The following is a 20,365-nucleotide window of genomic DNA, read 5'->3' on the forward strand; positions in this document are numbered from 1 at the left end:
AGCACGCCCTGTGTGAAAACTCGTGTTGGCTTGAAACGTGAACCGAACCCGTCCCAATCTCAAACCCGTTTCGTGCCGAAACCTGTCTCATGCGGAACCCATACCAATCCAAAACCTGCCACGTTTCCTTAGGGCACTAACCCACATCGACCCATTTCTTTGAATATGTTGACCCATTATGACTCGAAAATAACAAGATGAAATTTCAAATGACCCATTTAGTTAAAATCTTTGACCCAAAGCAACCCATTTAATTTTTAAAACAACCCAAATTGACCCATTTGAAATGGTTTGGGTCAAGATGACACTCCAAATGCTCATTGAATATGTCGACCCATTTTGACTCGAAAATAACAAGATGAAATTTCAAATGACCCATTTTGACCCATTTAGTTATAATCTTTGACCCAAACTAACCCATTTAATTTTTAAAACAACCCAAATTGACCCATTTGAAATGGTTCTTTTTAGAATGGATATGCCTAAATCATTCTTTTGGACAATACAATGAGCATTTGGATAGTCATCTTTTATGTGTAACTGTGTAAGCAAAGAAGCAAACATGTGGTATTACCATAAGATGATATGGTAATTTTTACCTGATTATCAGATGCATTGTAGTTCCAAACGCTTAATATATCCTCGCTGAAACAAATGATAAGCACGACCCCACATGATATATTCACTATAATCAAGTTGATTGTCTATCAATGTTAAGACCTGGCACTGATTCCAGCAACGAAATGAAAAATTAATAGAAGATAATCAAAATACAAATATAGAAACCTACAATACCGATAATGAAACAAAAAGATACCCACTTTAATATTAGAGTTTGCATCACACTTTCTTAATATATTCTTTATAAATAGATTACTAAAACAAAGGTGGCCCGCTTTCCTTACCAAATCCTCCCAGAAACGTCATGAGACAGCCTTTTTAAATCCTATGATCCACTTATTGAGAATTGGTTTTGAATATTTGGAATGGCTTCACTTTTGATTAACCACAAAGGTGGTATTCATAGATAATTACAAGCACTAATAAAGGAGCAAAATAAGCTACGGTTACAACATCCTGACTACCTAAAATATACAAATATTTTTTTTTGTTTTGAACGGTGAACATTGAATTGCCTAGATACCTCGTATGCCGCCGCCAGTTGGCCTAACCCAGCCATACAGATACCTTAAGCGCACTAAGTTATCTCTAGTTCCGTGGGACAACCCGCCCGCCTGAAGGCCCACTTGTGGTAAAACCGGAGATCACAATGATCCCGATCCTCCTTTACTGAGCAACCATGTCCCCTCCAAAGTGTTGCCGGTGGGAATCAAACCTGAATCACTTTGTACCAGTACACCACAATGGAAGTTGCAAAATATATACAATATTTGAATTTGAAAATATATATATTATATATGTAACGCCCTGCTTGCGGTGCACGCGTATAAAGTATATATGTGCGAACCCTCGGGTGGGCAAAAGTAAAATTGCACTAATTTTGACGTTATTTTACCAATCTCGTGAAAATAACGTTAAAGGTGGCGGAAGGTTAATCAGGCATCATGTGGTGGCGTTGATAGCCGAAAGACAAGGGCACATGCACCAATCAGCAGGTGTCCCTGATGATTGAGTGCTATGTGCCTTATGTCCAAGGCTTGATGCAAAACTACTATCGAGCCGGGGGTCTCACCGGAAGCAGCCTCTCTATCCCGATGGGATAGAGGTAAGGCTGTCTACATCTTATCCTCCTCATACCTTACCATAGCATTGCTATTGATGGGATATACTGAGTACGATGATGATGATGATGATGATGATGATGATATATTATATATGTACATTTAAGATTATTGGTATTGCTAATACCACTTACCACCATTGCAATTAGGATTTATATATATTTTTTTATAAATGGGCCTTTGGCCAGTGATTCATCACTTGAGGATCATTTTCTAAATCATTTCACTTGGGGCTTCTCACTATTTCAATCAGTGAGGGGTTCAGATTTTCATACGTGTGCAAGAAATTATCGGTAATATCTATTTCACATAAAGCTCTCGCCATTTGAATTGGCGATAACTTTTAAAACATATAACTGACAATTTATGACACCCCTATAGAAACTTGAGTCTCTCACCAATTGGAATGGCGAGAACCACTAACGTGAAATGATTTAGATAATGCCCCCCCCCCCCCCAAGTGATGAATCAGTGGCCTCTAGCCCATTTATAAAAAAAATAATCTGCAATTAAAAGATGCAAATCCAAATCAGTTGGGCGAGCCAATAGGCAAACCCAAGAGGGCGGCAAAAGGGCAACAAATTACAAAATTAAGAACGGAAACACGCAAGCAAATCATTATGTTACAAGGGAAGGAACGTACTCACCCGATGTTGCGGAATTGATGACCTTCACCGGACAAAGTGATGACCACCGAAACCCTAAATCACGGACGGAGACGGAACGAAGACCTTGCCACAGCGATGACCTTGACAATATAAACTCTTAATTTAGTGAGCTACATTTTTTGGAATGATGTTGCTTAAGTTCATGCATTTTATTTATTTACGTTTAAGTCTCTTGTTATTGAAAGTTCCACTTCCATATGTGGTGGAAAGAATCAATCATGCTTAATGCAGACAATTAATAACTCAACTTTTGGAATTGCACAAATGCCTAACACATAGTTTATTGATTCTAAGGGTTTAGTTTTTAAAGTTAAGGATTTAGTTTTTAAAAAGCTCAAGATTCTAATGATTTATTTACGTAAGCAAAGAGCACCTTTTGGTTGTCATAAAAAGACGTGTACTATCAAAGAGCATAGTAAAAGAGTTCGCTTCTAAGTGATCCGAGTGTTCTAAGCTCGTGATGAAAATCGGTATACATTTAGGGTGTGTAAAGTAAGTTTAGTTCTTCAAAATTGTTAGCCAAATGTTTATTAAAACTGTTAGGCAACCGTTTATTTGGTAAATCAAAATAGGGATGACCATGGTACCGGTACCTTCCCGGTGTTTTTTCGAAAAGCGGGTACCGAATTTATAGCTACCGGTATTTAAAGGTACAATGTTCGCAAAAATGCGGTAAAACACCGGTAACGTCCCATCCTGTTACCGAAAATCCAAAAAGTTAAATACTGGTACTTCAGTACCATTTGCTCATCCCTATTTAGTATTCAAGTATAAGCAATTATGGTTATGGTGGTTTTTACAGTTTTTTGACCAAACTATGAGCCAAATCATTAGTAACGTTTTTTTTTATTATTAGAAGCTGAAACCAAAACCAAACCGTCACTAACAGTTTGGTTTCACAGTTTTAGCTCATTGAAACTTAATTCAAGTTTTTACAAAATAGGAATAGAATTATACAAAACATAATTGCTAAAACAAAGTTGGAGTTTCAACAAGCGCCAGCTATTAGAAACAGTTTTTTTCTGCCTAACCTTTAGAAACATTTGAATGTATAATTCAACTTAACCTTTAGAAACATTTGAATGAACTTATAATCTTGCTTCTGAGTATTTGTACAAAAAAATATATACTTAGCACAAATTTTGTAGAAAAATAAAAACGATAGCATAGTTGTATAAATAGTTCAATAATTAAAAACAAATAATTAGATATAGTATAAATAAATAATAACACATATAATATGAATTATCTAAAACAATTAAAGATATATTATTATCAAATATTACGGTCCGGTCCGGTTTATACCGCCGATTTTCGGCATAAATCGTAAATCAAAACTGTTCGCTACGGTTTGAAATTTTTGAGACCAACCGACAGAAACTTACCAAAAATAACCAACCACGAAACCAAACCGATGACCGGTTTGGATGGTTTCACTGTTTGTTTAGCAGATAATATTTTAAAATGACCAATTTGCCTCTTGATTTAAAAAATTCATAATTTAAGTTCTAGTGAAACCATCGGTAATTTATCATTTGATAACAGGATGAAGTGTTTTAGTGAAACCAACTGCTTGGTGCATGTTCTGACATACGATCTTGAAACTAAACTACTTTTACCCAAAAATATGGTTAAACGTATATGCCCCTATATATACAGAAATGGCTACATATCGTTAAACCTAGCATGACAATGTTACCATTTTCGCACTTCAAGATTCACCTGATAAGATGTTAAATCAGTCTTGTAGTGGCTCCCTATATTCGCTAGAACCTACAACAATCATTGTAACAGCGTAAGATACACATTTATAAGACAATGAGACATACATATATGTTAGTTAATTACATACCGCCTTTCTAATAAGACCTTGATCATCTTCATCATCTTTTCCCGTTACAATATTCAACCACTTTACATTTGCATCTATATACCATAAACACAAAAAGGAATAATAATAATAATAATAAGGCGATCAGATTAGGGCTGGGATTTTAACCCAAACCCGACTACCGAACCAAATAAAACCAACCCGAACGAACCCGGAACCAGAATGTAGTATTCATTTTGGTAAAAAAAAACCCGAATTTACATTAAAAAAATGCTAATTATACATATATGAGATTAGTTTTCTTCCCAAATTTACATTTAAAACTAATTATACAACCCAAATACAGATTAACCCGGTCCAAATAAACCCGAAATCATATAATCCGACCCAAATAAACCCGAAAGCAATTAACTCGAAGCTTATTTGAGTCGGGTTACGTGTTGGATTGCCATAACAAAAACCTGAATAGCCCGACCCAAATAACCAAAACCCGACCAAAAAACCCAAACAACACCCCTAGATAGGGGTGTTCATTGAATCAAATAACGAATTTTCGAAATAATCGGATCGAATTTCTTTAATAGTTTATTTTTTTGCTTCTATTGGTATTCGCATTCTTATTCGATTAAAACTTGGTTATTCGATTCGTATTATTTCTCCAATTCAAAATTTAATTCGTATTCGTTTTAAAATTCGATTTTGAACCGAATTCACCTGATTTTTAAAAACTATCAAAATCACAGGAACACCAAAAAAAATTTAAAGTAAATTGCAATACAACATGGTAAAAGTTTAAAATAAAATATTAATAACATCCACTCCACATCCCATGTCCAAACTTAAAAACATTAAAAAAAATACCAATAGGATTTGGGCTTGATGTATGGATCTAATTTAGAATTTATCCCAACAGCCCCAAATACATATATATTTATGTGTATATATAAAAAATAAAAAAACATGTGGATTTTTATTCGAATTTCGAATCGAATTGAATAAAAAATCATAAATTCGTATTCTTTGTTTTTATGTATATATAACAAGACATATTTTTTACTTTTTTATATACACACCCCTACCCTTAGATCATACAAAACATAAGAAACTTGGTATATGAGAAACTTACATTCACCATTACAAAATCTTAGGGCCAATTCTAGCTTCGCAATGGCGTATCCCTTGCTCAAATAACGTAAATCAACTCTTATAGTGTTCTCGTATATTTTGTTGCTGCATGTTATCTAATTAGTAAATCCTCACCCACATAAGCATATAAAACAATAGCATAATAGTTTAGTAACAAACCGTATTTGAAATAAAATTTCATTGTTCTGTGCCTTTGTTTGGATATATTCATCACGTTTCTTGTTCATCTACACCAAGATACAAAATTTTCATTAGGCGCCACGACTGTGTTAAGTACAAAGCACACAACCACGCAGTTCAATACAAAGCAATAAACGAGCACGAGAGATTTACATGGTTCAGTTGATGTGACCTACGTACACGGTGCTGCAACTAGGATTTATATTAGGTGTTGTGAAATTACAATGATCCTATTAGGAGGAGCAAAAGTCGGATCGACTTGAAATTAACTGAGACTCATACCAAAAATACAAAGCTCGGCCCTATACCCCATACTCAATACCCTTGGCTAGTACATTGGGTCGGTCCTTGGTTGTAATTTAACTAGGTTTTTCGACCTCAGCTCGGGTAAAGTAAAACTCGGGTCGGTTAGATCCATTTACCCCCTCGAAGATCCTACCATCTAGTTATAACCCAAGGACTAGGGTTAACAACTTGTAAGAAAGAAACGTTAAATATGGAACCTATATATAATGCCAGAAAAACAGTTTGGCATAGGGCATGTGGTGAATCGATGGTCGAAGACTTCACAAAGTACGCCCAACACGTCGGCCCAAGAATTCCTATGCTCGGTGCCACTAAGAAAACATAGCCCTCAAATATGAATTTGTATAAAAAAAATTAATGACGAGACAATATTTACGATAAAAATAATAAAGTATAAGTTATGATAGGAAAATAAGGGTTTAAGAAAAAAAATAGTTTAGTTTGGATTAAGTTCGATAATAGGTTTAAATTGTAATTACATACGGGTTCGTGTATGGGCTTTGTTTTTAAAAATTTCACTAGTGCGGGTCCGGGATTAGGTGATACCTGATCCGATTACCTGAAATCACATACCCGTTAATCGAACCGTATACCCGAATATTTTTTATTTTTATTTTTATTTTTGGTTAACCCTTATCCATTAATGTGTTATTATTGTAGTATGTTTATTATGTAAAAATTGATTTATCTTTTTGAATGTATTTAATAAATGGTATTTATATTGTGTATGTTGTCAAATATATACATAAAATTTTATAAAATTATAATACTATTTATTTATGATAAAACTTATATGTATGTAATGTTCTATATTTTAATTTGTATTAGTTATATAAAATTTTCATATTAGTAAAAAAAAATTAATTGAAAATCCTAACGGTATACCAGATACCAGTGGGTATGCTCGATAGCCAACAGGTAATTACACGGCAAATACCCGGCGGGTAACGGGTCGGATATGGGTAACAATTTTAAAACCGGGTATGGGTATGGGATTACCGATACCCGACCCCAACCATCCCTATAATGCCATCCCCATTCATTATGGTTGTGCGCCCCCTCACTCCAACCCGCGAACCACATAAATCTAACCTAAAATTCGTTCGATTTTGGTCCAAAATCATGGAGCATGGCTCGAAATTAGTTCGATTTTGGTTCAAAATAAGATAAGAAGTCGTTCTACTTCCTTGATTATGTCCAATTTTGGTTCAAATTCCTAGATGTAAGCCTCGAACCGTTTTCCCGCCCCTTACAACGATTCTGAGGCGCACGTGTAATTTTAAACTCAGAGGCGACGCCTCGAAAACGATTTCATCACGTTTCGAACCCAGGCGCCGCCTCAAACTGTTTTTTAAACACTATTCACACATACCTCCCTTTCTAAAGCTGTCTGTTCCGCGACGCTCAGCCTACTTGCTTTTTCAACTTTCAATTCTTTATCAAAAGTTCGATTCAACTTCTCCCATTGTTTTTTGAGGTTAAACTCTTGTTTACGAATTTCCGTATACAATTCCACGGGCCATCCGATAGAAGTTTCGCGGCTCATATCGTCCTAATGAGAAGAAAAATATCAATTATTGTTCGGTCCTAATCGGGGCAAAATTAAAAAAAAAATAAAAAATCTCGAACGGGAGGATGAAAGTAGGTTTTAGGGTTTAAGTATCGCACCTTAACCACAGTCGATCGCGGATCTGGAAGATGATGGTTTAGGGTTTAGGATTGTGTGTGTGTGTGTGTGCGACGGATACTCCCAATGGGGAGGTTGTTGGACTTGGATGTACGGAGACAAAAAGAAAATGAAAACTTAATTTCACTCACCAACTTAGTTAGAAAACAGATTATATGTGAAAAACCCAAAATTTATTTGCAGCTCCTTAATCAAACCTTGTTGCAATAAAATGATAAAACCCATAATTTATTTATGTTCAATATATAACTGTTTAATTTAGATCCCTATCCCAATTTCTTTTAAGCATTCCGATAAAAAAAGAAAAAAAAAATCTAAATTTATATAAAACAAATTCTCTTTTTAAAAAGTATTAGACATATTTCTATCACTAATTTTTCCACTTCTAATCTCTTTTGATTTCTTATTCTCGGTTATGGATCAAATTTTCGACCTTAATGGTTTGAAAGATTATTTAAATGCTCAATATAATGGAAGCTCTTCTTTCTATCCAATAAACTTCTCGTTATATATATTTATTCAACAAAAAAAAATTTGGTTTGTTGGGTTGTGTATGTGGAAGAGAGAAAAATTTAGTTTTTTAATAAAAAAGTTTGGTTGTGAATGGGAGTAGTCTAATGGTTCAGATGATTATTCAAATGCTTTCATTAAAAAAATAAGTTATTTTAACTTTTCTATTATTTTATAATCTAATAAACTTCTCATAATATATATATTTATTCAATAAAAAATTTTGGTTTGGTTGTGTTGTGAATGGAAGAAAATTTTGAGTTTGGTTGGGTTATGTAGATGAAAGAAAGAGAAATTAGTTTTTTAATGAAAAGTTGGGTTTGATTGGGTTGTGAATGGAAGTAGTCTTAAAAACTCAAGTGTTGTGTGTGTGCAAGTGAGGAATTATAAATGTCAAAATAAAACAAAGATAACAAAAATAACTAAAACTCAAGTGCCGTGTGTACAATATAAAACAATTAACATAGGATGAAACTTCCCCTACCACAAAACAGGAAATATATTATGTCATTCAAAACTTTAAATGTTAAGTCTGACAAATGATTGTGTTATATATTGGTTTAAATGTTAATTCACATTAGGATTAAAATTAATTGATTAATTATGTGGAAATTATAAGCATGGAAAGTGGATGACATGGAACATTAAGTAGACACCCTAGGAGAAGGACAAGTGGAAAAATTGATTTTGCTCTAATATATTAATTAGATTATTTGTATCACTACAATCTATAATAGATACTTAGTAATTTGCTTTGATTAAAAATCAAGTATAGTAAACTGATTAGAATGTGAATGTGTGCTTTAATTTAAAGATTTGACTAAAAAACTGATAAGGAAAACTATGTTTGACCAAAAGGTAAAAAAAATATTATCTTTTAGTTGTGGAATTAAAATCTGAATCAGTGGACGGAGATGAACAAAGTCCGGTCCTCTGGGTATATCTAATGACAAAAGTTACACACATCTTACGAACACAGACTTCGCTGATGACGCGGATTTAACCGGATGACATTCTTTCAATATGTATTTTAATAATGTAATGAGAGAGCATATATATAGTTATACTTATGCACTCAAAACACATAAATAATCACTTGCAAGAAGATTTATATATAGGAGCTAAGATGAGTTTCAAGAGCCTTGGCGTAGAATTCGATGTATTTCAATTAGTTGAACATACTTGTTTACAATTAATTTGTAATTTTTATTTGGAGTTGTTATTGGTTTCCATCATATTTCTTGATATATAACAAGAGTTATATAAATTAAATATTTGATAGGTTCAAGGGTTCAACATCGTTAAATTTTGAGTTATTTGAGAAAATACATTCTTAACTCATAAATAACAAAAATAATATAAAACTTAAATTTAGTATGAAAAGGGTAAAGTGCCATTTTTGTCCATGTAGTTTAATCATTTTCGTCATTTTCATCTAAAAAGTTTTTTTTTCCCACATTTTCGTTCTAAAGATTTCAAAATCACGTTTTTTTCATCCATTTGACTAAAAGTTGTTTTCACTTTTTTAAAAGATCAAAGTACCCTTGTTATTTGAAAATTTATTATGTTTTATAAAATAAAATAAAACTTTTTATTAAAACACACTCAAACTCCTAGAACAAAACTGATATGTATCACTCTTACCACACGCCACACAGATCACCGCCATTTAAATCAGTCAATATGTATCTTTTTTAGCCCATCATGGTTATTCAACGAGCTAGAGCATCGAAGAGGAGGATTGGAGCCGACGATGGCTATTTGTATGTAAAAAAGTTAAAACTTTAAAACATGTGAACTGTTAATGAAAAATTAACAATTTAGGTTTTTCTCGCATAGGATCAACTTCTCACATGAACCCACCATATATTTATATATACAATAGGGCTAAAATAAGAACTCATCTCACAAGAACTAACTATTTGTATGGTAAACTCGAAAAGGATTAACTCTTTTTTTTAAAGAAAGGTTGATGAAAATCTAGAGGAGTAGAATAAACGTAAAAAAAACGGGAATAAAAGAAAGGTCGACGGGCTGAGTTGTGATTCTTTTTCAGACACTCACTCTTGTCATTGCATCTTGTTTTTGTTTGTTTAAAATATAGAATTCTTTTGTGTAAGAACGATAATTTGAATTATTGAATTTAAAGTTAAATTATTGAATTGTTATTTGAGTTGAATGATTGAATATAGTTTTTATTGTTTGACCCGACCCGAACTGAATCGCCGACCCCAAACATAGAAGCAGAGGGGGAAAAATGCTCTTGTGAATTTCGGCCCATTCATACTAGATGGTCAAGATCCGTCACTGCCGGCGACCTCAATAATTGAGGCTTTTACTAGAAAAAAGGTTCCTAAAGATCCGATACAAAGTTACCAAGATGTTTGGGACGTAAATGTTGAGTTTTCCGGCGACCTGAAACTAATGACGTTAGGATTCTGTTAGTCGCGGACCGTTAGGAATAAAGACGTTAAAAGTTGGAACCGTCAGCCGCCAATTCGTTAGTTGCCCGTGTTCGTTCATTAAAAACGTTAAGCTTTTATCATACAGTGTTAGGAACAAAGACGTTAAAAACGATCGAACCGAACCAGGCCTTGTTCATGTTCGTCCGTTAAGCTTTTATCATACAGGCGAACGGTTCAAGAACAGCTACCAAACAAAATTTTTTTGCCCGTGTTCATTCATTAAGTAAATGAAGTTGTTCGTGAACGGTTCACAGACAAGCACAAATGAACATGAACAACCTTTTATTTGATTAGGCTAACCTAGAATGATCATTGTCAACGATTCGGTCCGGCTGCCAAGTTTGTGTTTGTGTTTTTTTAACATTCATATGTTAAATTTAATTAATCACCTACTCATATATCCTTTTGTTTTATAGTTAAAAATTATGCTGAAATCTACATTACAAGATTAGAAAAGTCATTAAAAGTATTAAAAACCTTTAACGAACAAACATAAACAAGCATTCTTATCGAACGTTCACAAACACAATTGAACGAACACGACCTCTGTTCATGCCTGCTCATTATTAAACAAACAAACATAAACGAACTTCCCAGTTCCCGCCAAACAGTTCGTCAGACGTCCGGTTCGTTTACTGCCCTAGATAGACATATACTACACAAAATAATAATAATACTAAAATACTTGATGACTTAAAATATCTTAATTATCTTCCAATAAATACATCTACATTGGTAGCACAAAGACACAAATTAGGTTAAAAAGCATAAACCTTTATCACTAAAGACACAAATTCTCAATGGATCTTGATCAAACACAAGTATTTAGATACCATACCATGCGTCCATGCATATGCATACAATTCTGATATGGGTATTTGTAAAAATCAAAACTTGAACAAATTGGGATGAATTAAAGACCTAGTTTCTTGAAATTGAAACCCTAAAAGTGAAATTAAGATCAAATTGGAGAGAATCTTGAAAAACCCAGGAGTAAATTATAAAGGTGGTGTAATATAATAATTCTTGATGTCAATTACAAATGGTTACATGCCTTTATAAAGACTAATTACAATATGGAAGGAGTAAATCTTGGAGTAATACAAGCCTCTAAGATAGGTAAGAGTTTGAATATATTGAATTAAAATACACGTTCTAATTATGAAGGTGATTGAGTCCCTTGATTGTGGTCATTCCTTATATAAATTAAGATCAATTAGAGGATAAAAGAGATGAATTTGAATTTACCTGAATGAAGTTGGAATTGGAACTGGAAGTGGTATTTGCGTGTGAAATTGGTCGTTTGTGTAAGAATGGAAGAAACAAAGCTTGATTGGGCTTGTTATCAGTTGATTGGCCCGCCACCGTCAGGAATATTCACTAAAATGGGTGTTTGGAAGGGTTTACGAACGTTCCTACTGATGAGTGAACATTGTTGATTGAGCATTCCTGTTGTTGAGTGAGCATTCCTATTGTTGAGTGAACATTCATGTATGCATGGGTGTTTGGATGGATGTGTAACTCTTATGTGAACACTCTTGCTATGGAGTGAACATTCATGTATATGGGTGAACAATGTCAACATATGGTTTAAGAACAAACTAGAGCATCTAATGCAATGGGTCCTTGGTTTACAAATCTTATTAAGCAAGAATGTTCATTCAACAACATGAATGTTCACTCAACACCGAGAGTGTTCACATAAGAGTTAAACACATCCAAACACCCATGAACATGAGCGTTCACTCAACAGTAGGAATATTTACTAGCACCTGTTGGTTGTCACAAAAGGGCATCTACTATCATTCGCTACATTTTCGTGCCATCATATCTGGCCGCTGGCTTTGGTAATTGATGATTTCATCAACTTAACATGCCATAAATGATAATAAAAAAGGACTACACACTTAATCCATGTCGCCAACTTCTCAATTCAACTTTTACACATCCTTTGTTTTGTAACACCCCAACCCAGAACAGGATAACGTGTCACTATTACAGATATCATAAACCAAACACAATCCGTTTTAAAGAAATAAAGAGAATCCAAAGGCAACCAACGAGTCAAAACAAACCGAAGAAATTCGTAAGTCCAATTTATTAAATGCGAAAATAAATAAATAAAAATCTTTATTCATGAGCTTCATTTTACTCTCATCACTGATTTCCCGGATTACCTGCCAACAAAATAAGACAAACACAAACAAGAAAACACGGCTGAGCAAAAAATTTGCCCAGTAATGGATAGAACAATAGTACATGTAAAGACGAACTTACGAAAAGGTAATGAAAATAGAACTGACATTTAAAACCATAATAAGGCTAACAGAAAATAATACGAATATCAAAGGAAAACTGATGCAGACACTAATACAGAACATAACCAAAATAATACAGAAACCAGATCAGATACTTAACTATAATCATAAGCATATGCAGAAACAGATACAAAGCATATATCAAACCACACGACAATGGTATATTAACAGAAATAAGTCGTGTACACAGAAGCACCCAGAGCCAGAAACAGAGGGGTACACAGCTAGCTAGTCCATGCACCTATAAGATGGTACGTGTGGCGTACACGCATTGTTCCATCCCCCAGAAGTCAGAAGTCAGAAATCAGAACAGAACTAGGATCGATCCATACGCCCCTAAGTGGCCCTAATACTACACGAGTACTAGTTAGAGACGCCGTGAACTTTAATTACGCACTGTCACGACAAGTGCCATGTCGTTGACGCCCCAACGACAAGTCAGAAAATGCTCGGCTAACAGAGTACTAAAGCTAAAAGCATATAATTAAATATATTCAAACGGGAACATGCAACAAAGAGTACAAAATATATGATCTATTGCATGCTACAAAAATGTATTATATAAAATAACTAAGCTCAAAATGTAACTGACGCATAACGAAAATCCGTACTACAAAGTAACGGAATAGAGTTAATACTATGAGTAAGCGAAAACATAATCCGTACTACGAAGTAACGGAATATAATTTATACTATGAATAAAAGAAACCAGAAAACGTACCTTAATTTAACAAAGTAAAAGTAATCAACTAGAATAGTTTTCAAGTCGTGTTAACACCTACATTAAAAGTTGATAAGCAAGCAACTAAGTACCAAAGGTTCACAACTAAACACAAGACTTATACGTTTTCTAATTTAGTTCTTAGGTTGTTCATTCGTTGGGTTACGAGATTTCCGGCATCTAGTTTGAAAAACTAACTTTTATAATATAACTCTTCGTTCTTTCCCAACCTCCCCAATACACATTATTATAACCTTTATAGTTTATATATATATATATACACACACATATGGATTTGTTAAATCAATAAAAGGGTTCAAATTTGGTAAAACAACAAACTCATATTTGTCTTGTTGCAAAAAGAATTATAAGTATAGTATTTTTATAATAGTCATTAACTATTTGTTAAAAATTTATATTTGCATGTACAACACTTACGAACTGATGTTGATCAAACGGAAACACAACTCAAGAGTCTGGCCATTTATTTTTATATTTTCATCAAAGATTACGGACTTTCTAATTGCCGGAAACGAATCAGAACCCAAGCACCATATTAAACCATATCGGCTAAACGACAAACGATTAACAAAAGACGACCATTACCTTCGCAACTGAACAACACTGAACGTATCGAGGAGCGAGAGCGGGCGGCGGGAGTAAGCGATGCAACCGTCTCCACTAAAACAGGGAGGTCGATGGTGGTGTGTTCCCGGAAGTTTGCAGAATGGTGGTGGCGTACGTCGTCGGTATCTGAAACTAATACGGCGAAACGGAACAACTCGGATTTGCTAGGTGGTCGGTGAGTGTCTCCGTTTTCCGGTGACGGTTCCCAGGGCGGCGGCGGTGTGATACGGTGGTTAAACAGAAGCACAATCAGAACCAGTGATGGGTTTCGTGAATTGTAAATAAGGGATTTAGGGGGGTTTTAAAGGCTCCCATGATTTGAGGTGGAAACGTAAATCATGTTACCAATCTCTGAAATTTGTTGGCATGCATGGATAAGGATTGAGGTTTCAAATTTTATATTATCCACTGGACTTTTGACCAAATATATGATTGCATATATTATATTATAATGCTATTAGTTTACTTGTATCATATTTTAACGTAAATGCTAAGGATAGAAAAATATGTATATCAATAGTATTCAAATAGGACTTCTATTATTCTAGAACTAAAAAGTATTATAACTATTATAAATTGTTTATCTCAGATGGATTTTGGGTTATTATATGTTTAGTGGTTAATTAACATGCCATCATAATAATAATAATAATAACAATAACAATAACAATAATAATGAATAACTAAAGACTTGATACATTGCATCAATCTCTCAGTCTGATTTTCACACGTCCGTCATTTTCTGGAACACCTTTAACAATTTTGAGTTTGTTATCTTGTGCAACCTCGTTTTCAACCTACAACAATCCATAAGCTACACATTAGAGAAAACAATGACAAATACATATATGGTAGTTAATTACAAACCATTTCTTTAATGGCGGGTCTTCCGTGAGAACCACCACCGGCACCCGTAATAAACTCTAGTGTCTCCATCACTATATACCATAAACACAAAACGTAATTAGAATAATATTAATTATTATTAATAATAATAAATAATAAATAATAAAAAAAACCCTAATAAACCAAGAAAGGCGGTAGGACTAGGGCTAGATTTTAACCGAAATCCGACTACCAACCCAATTAAGATAACCCATTTGTGTAACCTGATTAACGCGAACCCAATTAAGAGAACCCGAATGTAGAATTCATTTTGGAAATTGGGTGAAAAAAAAGTTAACCGAGTCAACCCGATTAACCCGAATTTACATAAAAATGCTAATTAACCCAAATCTCGATTAACCCGGCCCGAATAAACCCGAAACCACTTAAATCGAAGCTTATTTGAGTCGAGTTACGTGTTGGATTCCTATATCAAAAGACCCGAATAGCCGACCCGAACCCCGACCAAAAGACTCAAACGACACTCCTGGTTCACATGAATATACGAGAAATTTACTCTCAGACTCCTTGAGAAATTTGATTTGCTCCTTCACTATATTCCGTGCGTTATCGAGAGGTTGGTGATGTAAATCAATTATTGTGTAGTTATTGAACCTTGCGTTGCTGCATGTTATCTAGTTAGTAACTTCACACAAGCAAATAAAACAACATATTTGTATCCGCACAAGCAAATAAAACAACAGATTTGTAACAAACCTTTCTTTGAATTGTTTCTCATCGTTAGCTCTCCGTTCTCGTTCATATAGCTCATAGTCAACTTTATACTACATCAAGAGACACAAGTTTAATCATTCCGGCTATGGTTTTGAAAAAGCACACCTAAGAAGTGAGACGCGCAAGTCGGAAAAACACCCCAAAGCCTTAGGGGCAAGTCAGGGTGTTTCATGCACATATGTGTTAAAATTAAGGTCAAAGGTTGCGATAAAAATAATAAAAATGTAAGTTATTGTATGAAAATGAGCGCTCCCTTGTTTTGTTTTTTTATTAAGTGATAAAAGTTTAATTTGTGTTAAGTTTGTTAATGGGTTTAAGCAAAAAACCATGTTTGCACAATTTCAAGGAGTTAACATTCGCACATTTACTTTGTGGAATTCTGCATAGTTTTTTTTCATGGTAAAACTGCAGAACACCATATGGTTCAAATCCAAAACAGGTAATTTTATTCGATTGAATAAAAGGCCCCGAATTTTCATTTAGTTTTAGGCCTCAAAAAAGTTGAGCCGGCACTGACCTTTTGTCTCATTTTTTCTTTGGGTTGCCCGTCTGTGGCCTCTTCCATCTCCTTTTCCAAAGAAATCAAAGCTGCTGCCATTCCATATTCCTTATCACGGGAGATTTTAGTGACTCCTCGTTTAACGGTTTGAAAACCATCAGCGTCCATATCGTCCTAACTAAACAATCAAGCAATAAGAAAAAAGAATCAAAAACCTAAAAAATGCATAACTATAGATCCGTTGTGGGAGAAGAAAAATATCAATTATTGTTCGGTCCTAAAATAAAAATAAAAAAAAAATACAAAATCTCATACAAAATTAACATATCTAATATCCATTATTATGAATTAGCATATAACACAAACATTATTTATGCTATAAAATTAGGTTATCTAAGAAATGAAATTGTTACAACAGCAGCATTCAACTGTCCAGATTCAACTCCGGTAACAAAAACTATCGCACTCAGTGTAAATAGCAGATGCTAACCTCGAGAAATCTTCTTGTGTTGAGTTGTAGGAAGCTGCGGCCTTGTGCTTGCTTTATAACAGAAGAAAGGGTAGGCAGGGTGTATTGATGGTAGTCGGGGTGTTGTTGAGCACTGCAGGGTTCCATTGATGATGGTCGCGTGTATTGATTGGTGGTGAAGAGGTTAATTGAATGGTGGTGGCAGAACGTAGGTGGTGGCAGAGATGGAGAGGAGGCAAAAATTAACACAGTATCATACGCCTTTCTAGAAACATAAATAAATTCTATAAAATTAAATATTAAATAATATATATATATATATATATAATATTAAACAACTAAACAAATCTCAAACCAATTGGTTTCACGTTTCAACCATCATATTATTATTTTGGCAATTTCATATTTTGTGTATCGTCTAATATTAACCTCATTTTTTAAAATCACTACAAACGGTTCAACCTTTTAATTGTTTTTGTCTCAATGGCCCACCGTTGGAAAACATTTAACGCAGCAGTTACGTTTTTTCCCGAGTTTCAAACTGATGTTTTAGGGCTTTTGATCGGAAAAATGATCACCAACCCATTTTTACACCAAATAGAGAGTTTGTGTGCTTCCATCTAAACTCTAAATCATTTTATACACAACAAATATGTATCTTTAACGTTATAAATGCGTATTTAATGAATATCATGTTTGCTCTTATATTATTACATTCTTTGTGTGACATTTGTCAACTTCGGGTTATTTATACTTGTATTCTTAATGTAAACCCGACCCGTTTTGTATCCCGAACCTTTCGATATTATCAAAATTATGAATTACATGTTAAATATTTGTTTTATAGTTGTTGGATAAAAAAACACCCTTTTCGGTTCTTAAAATTACCCGAAAACGCTCAAAACGAACTCCAGGGACTAAAACTACCAAAATGGAGACTTGAAGGACCCATTTGTAGTTTGTGCTTCTTGGGTCTATAACCAACCCATTTTCATGAAACACCCTTTATGAAAGACCCATTCAACTTACTCTATATATACACACCCATCTTCTTCATTTGTGCTTGCTCATTTCTCTCTCAAATTCTTGAATTCTAAGGTTGTTCTTCATAAGTTAATCTTTCATTTTAACTAACTTCTCAACAATTAAATCTTGATGTTACAACATATATATAATATACACTCTTTGTTTACTTTCGGTCTTTCATTTCTCCGGTCTCGGCCGGTTGAAATGTCGGGCTAGTAAGGCAAGGTTACATGGAGGACTTTGTAGTCCTTGTTTATATATCTAACAAATCTAACCATATAACTTGTTATACTTGCTTATATTCTACATATTTTAGTTTATTTTTCATATTTGTCAAGTTCTATGGTATTGGGTATGTGGTGACTAGCCTCGGTTTCATCCCGAGTTGAGAACCGAACAAAAAATCGAACTTTTGTTTAAAAGCATTATTGTTAACTTTTTGAATGTAAAACTTGAGTATTATTATTTATAAGTTATTTTACAAGTTCCATGGTAATTGGGTATATGGTAACCATCCTCGGTCTTATTCCGAGTCAAGGACCGAACCAAAAACCGAACTTTTGTTTAAAAGCTTTATTGTTAACTTTTTGAATGTAAAACTTGAGTATTATTATTTATAAGTTATCTTACAAGTTCCATGGTAATTGGGTATGTGGTAACCATCCTTGGTCTTATTCCGAGTCAAGAACCGAACCAAAAACCGAACTAAACCGAGTTCACTCGCTTAAGACACACAAGTGTGTTTTTAGCCCACCAAAACTCATATTTTTCTTCAAGATTATATTTTAAATCAATTTTAGTTAGTTTCTAAACATACTTGGCATGTTGGTAACCAACTTGATCTTATAACAAGTTCGAACCGATAAGGTCGTATACTCGCTTAACGAACGTTAAGGTTCTTCACAATAGAACTACATACTTGGTTAAGTCTTTTTTGATTTTACTGAGTTATCTCATAACATTTATTATTTTGGGAAGTTAACTGTGAGCTTGGTCAATTATCAAGTCTCGAACCGACAAACCCGAACACTCGTTTAAACCTCGTTTTGGGTATTCTTATAACCAAGGGTTTTGCAATATCACATTTTAACCCACATTATTACTTAACATAGGTTGAGTAAAAAAGAAAAAAACTAATGAATAGAATACCGAGACCCGGTTTCGAGTAAACTTATTTTACAAAACTCGTTTCTTTAATTTCTCAAATATTTACATTTTAAATCCTAAACTTTATTTATTTACTTTATTTGTCATGTATTTTATTTTAAACCCTTCCAAGACTACCTACTAACACAAGACCCGTTTAATATAGGTCTTGCTCGTTAAACCGATCTCTCCGATTATTCACGACACTATCTTTCAAGTTACTTGTTAAAGTGAGTACTTTTTCATCCCCCGTTTTCCATCTTTCGTTTTGGGGGTGACATTGCATACTTATTCAGATTCAAATGATTTGTACTTAAGTCTTAAACCACAACACGTATTGTATATGTTTACTTAAATAAATGCTCGATTTGGTGTTATATGCTTTACATGATTATGTGCAAATTCTTGAATGCTAAGGCGGGTAGCCTCTTGAATGCTAAAGCGGGTAGCCTCATCAAAGTATGATCATACGTTAATTCTGAGTATATATGGTATCCCCGTATAGAAATGTGTCGTCAATGTATTCTTATTGACGATTTCATTATTGTCGTCAATGTATTCTTATTGACGGTTTTATTATCTAAATTGTTGCTATTATTTATTGTTTTCATATACTAGTTGTGGATTTCATACTATATACTTATTGTCCAAAACTATGAAAATTGCTCACCAACCTTCGTGTTGACAAACTCTATTTTATGCAATGTTACAGGTTTGATGTTAGCTTGATTGGATTACCTGAAGAAACTTATTATCTTGGCTTTAGGATATTAGAAAATAAAAGAACAAGTTATTTGTTTATCTATCTATTTTGCATTTTGTATGAACAATTGTTGTGTTATTTATGATGATATGGATTTAAATGAGTTGTTTAAATATTGTAACTTTATAGTGTCATTGTGCAATGAGCAATCATGTCGCGCCTCGATGTTTCCGCCTTCATTGGTCGGGGTGTGACACTTTGTATTAGGGGTGTTTAGTTTTTCGGGTTGAACTTTTGTAAATCAACGTAGTTTAGACGTTATAAGATAAAACAAAATATGCTTAAAAGTAATTATAATAATGAAAAAAATAATAATTATCTCCTCATAGTTGATAACTTACAATGCATGTACATAGTAAAATAGTAGTATCTAATACAGTCACTTTCACCTTTTATTCATTTAGCACTAGTATCTGGTTCATGTCAAAATAAAGCTGTCATGTAAATTATTATTTTATGTACGAAAGTAAGTTAGTAAGAGAAAGCCTAAACTTAGAACTTACCAATATTAGCGGGTAGTTTGAACATGCATACTCAGGTAAAAGTGTAGCCTCAAGTAGCAAGACAAGAGAGGGGGCATGATGGTCATCGAAAGAAGGTATCCGACATGGCGTGTAGATCTGGCATGTAGACGGTTCACA

The sequence above is a fragment of the Bidens hawaiensis genome, unplaced genomic scaffold (assembly GCF_021521415.1).
Source record: "Bidens hawaiensis isolate Kalapana, Puna unplaced genomic scaffold, B.hawaiensis_p1.1 tig00001461_1, whole genome shotgun sequence".
NCBI classification, from domain to species: Eukaryota; Viridiplantae; Streptophyta; class Magnoliopsida; order Asterales; family Asteraceae; genus Bidens; species Bidens hawaiensis.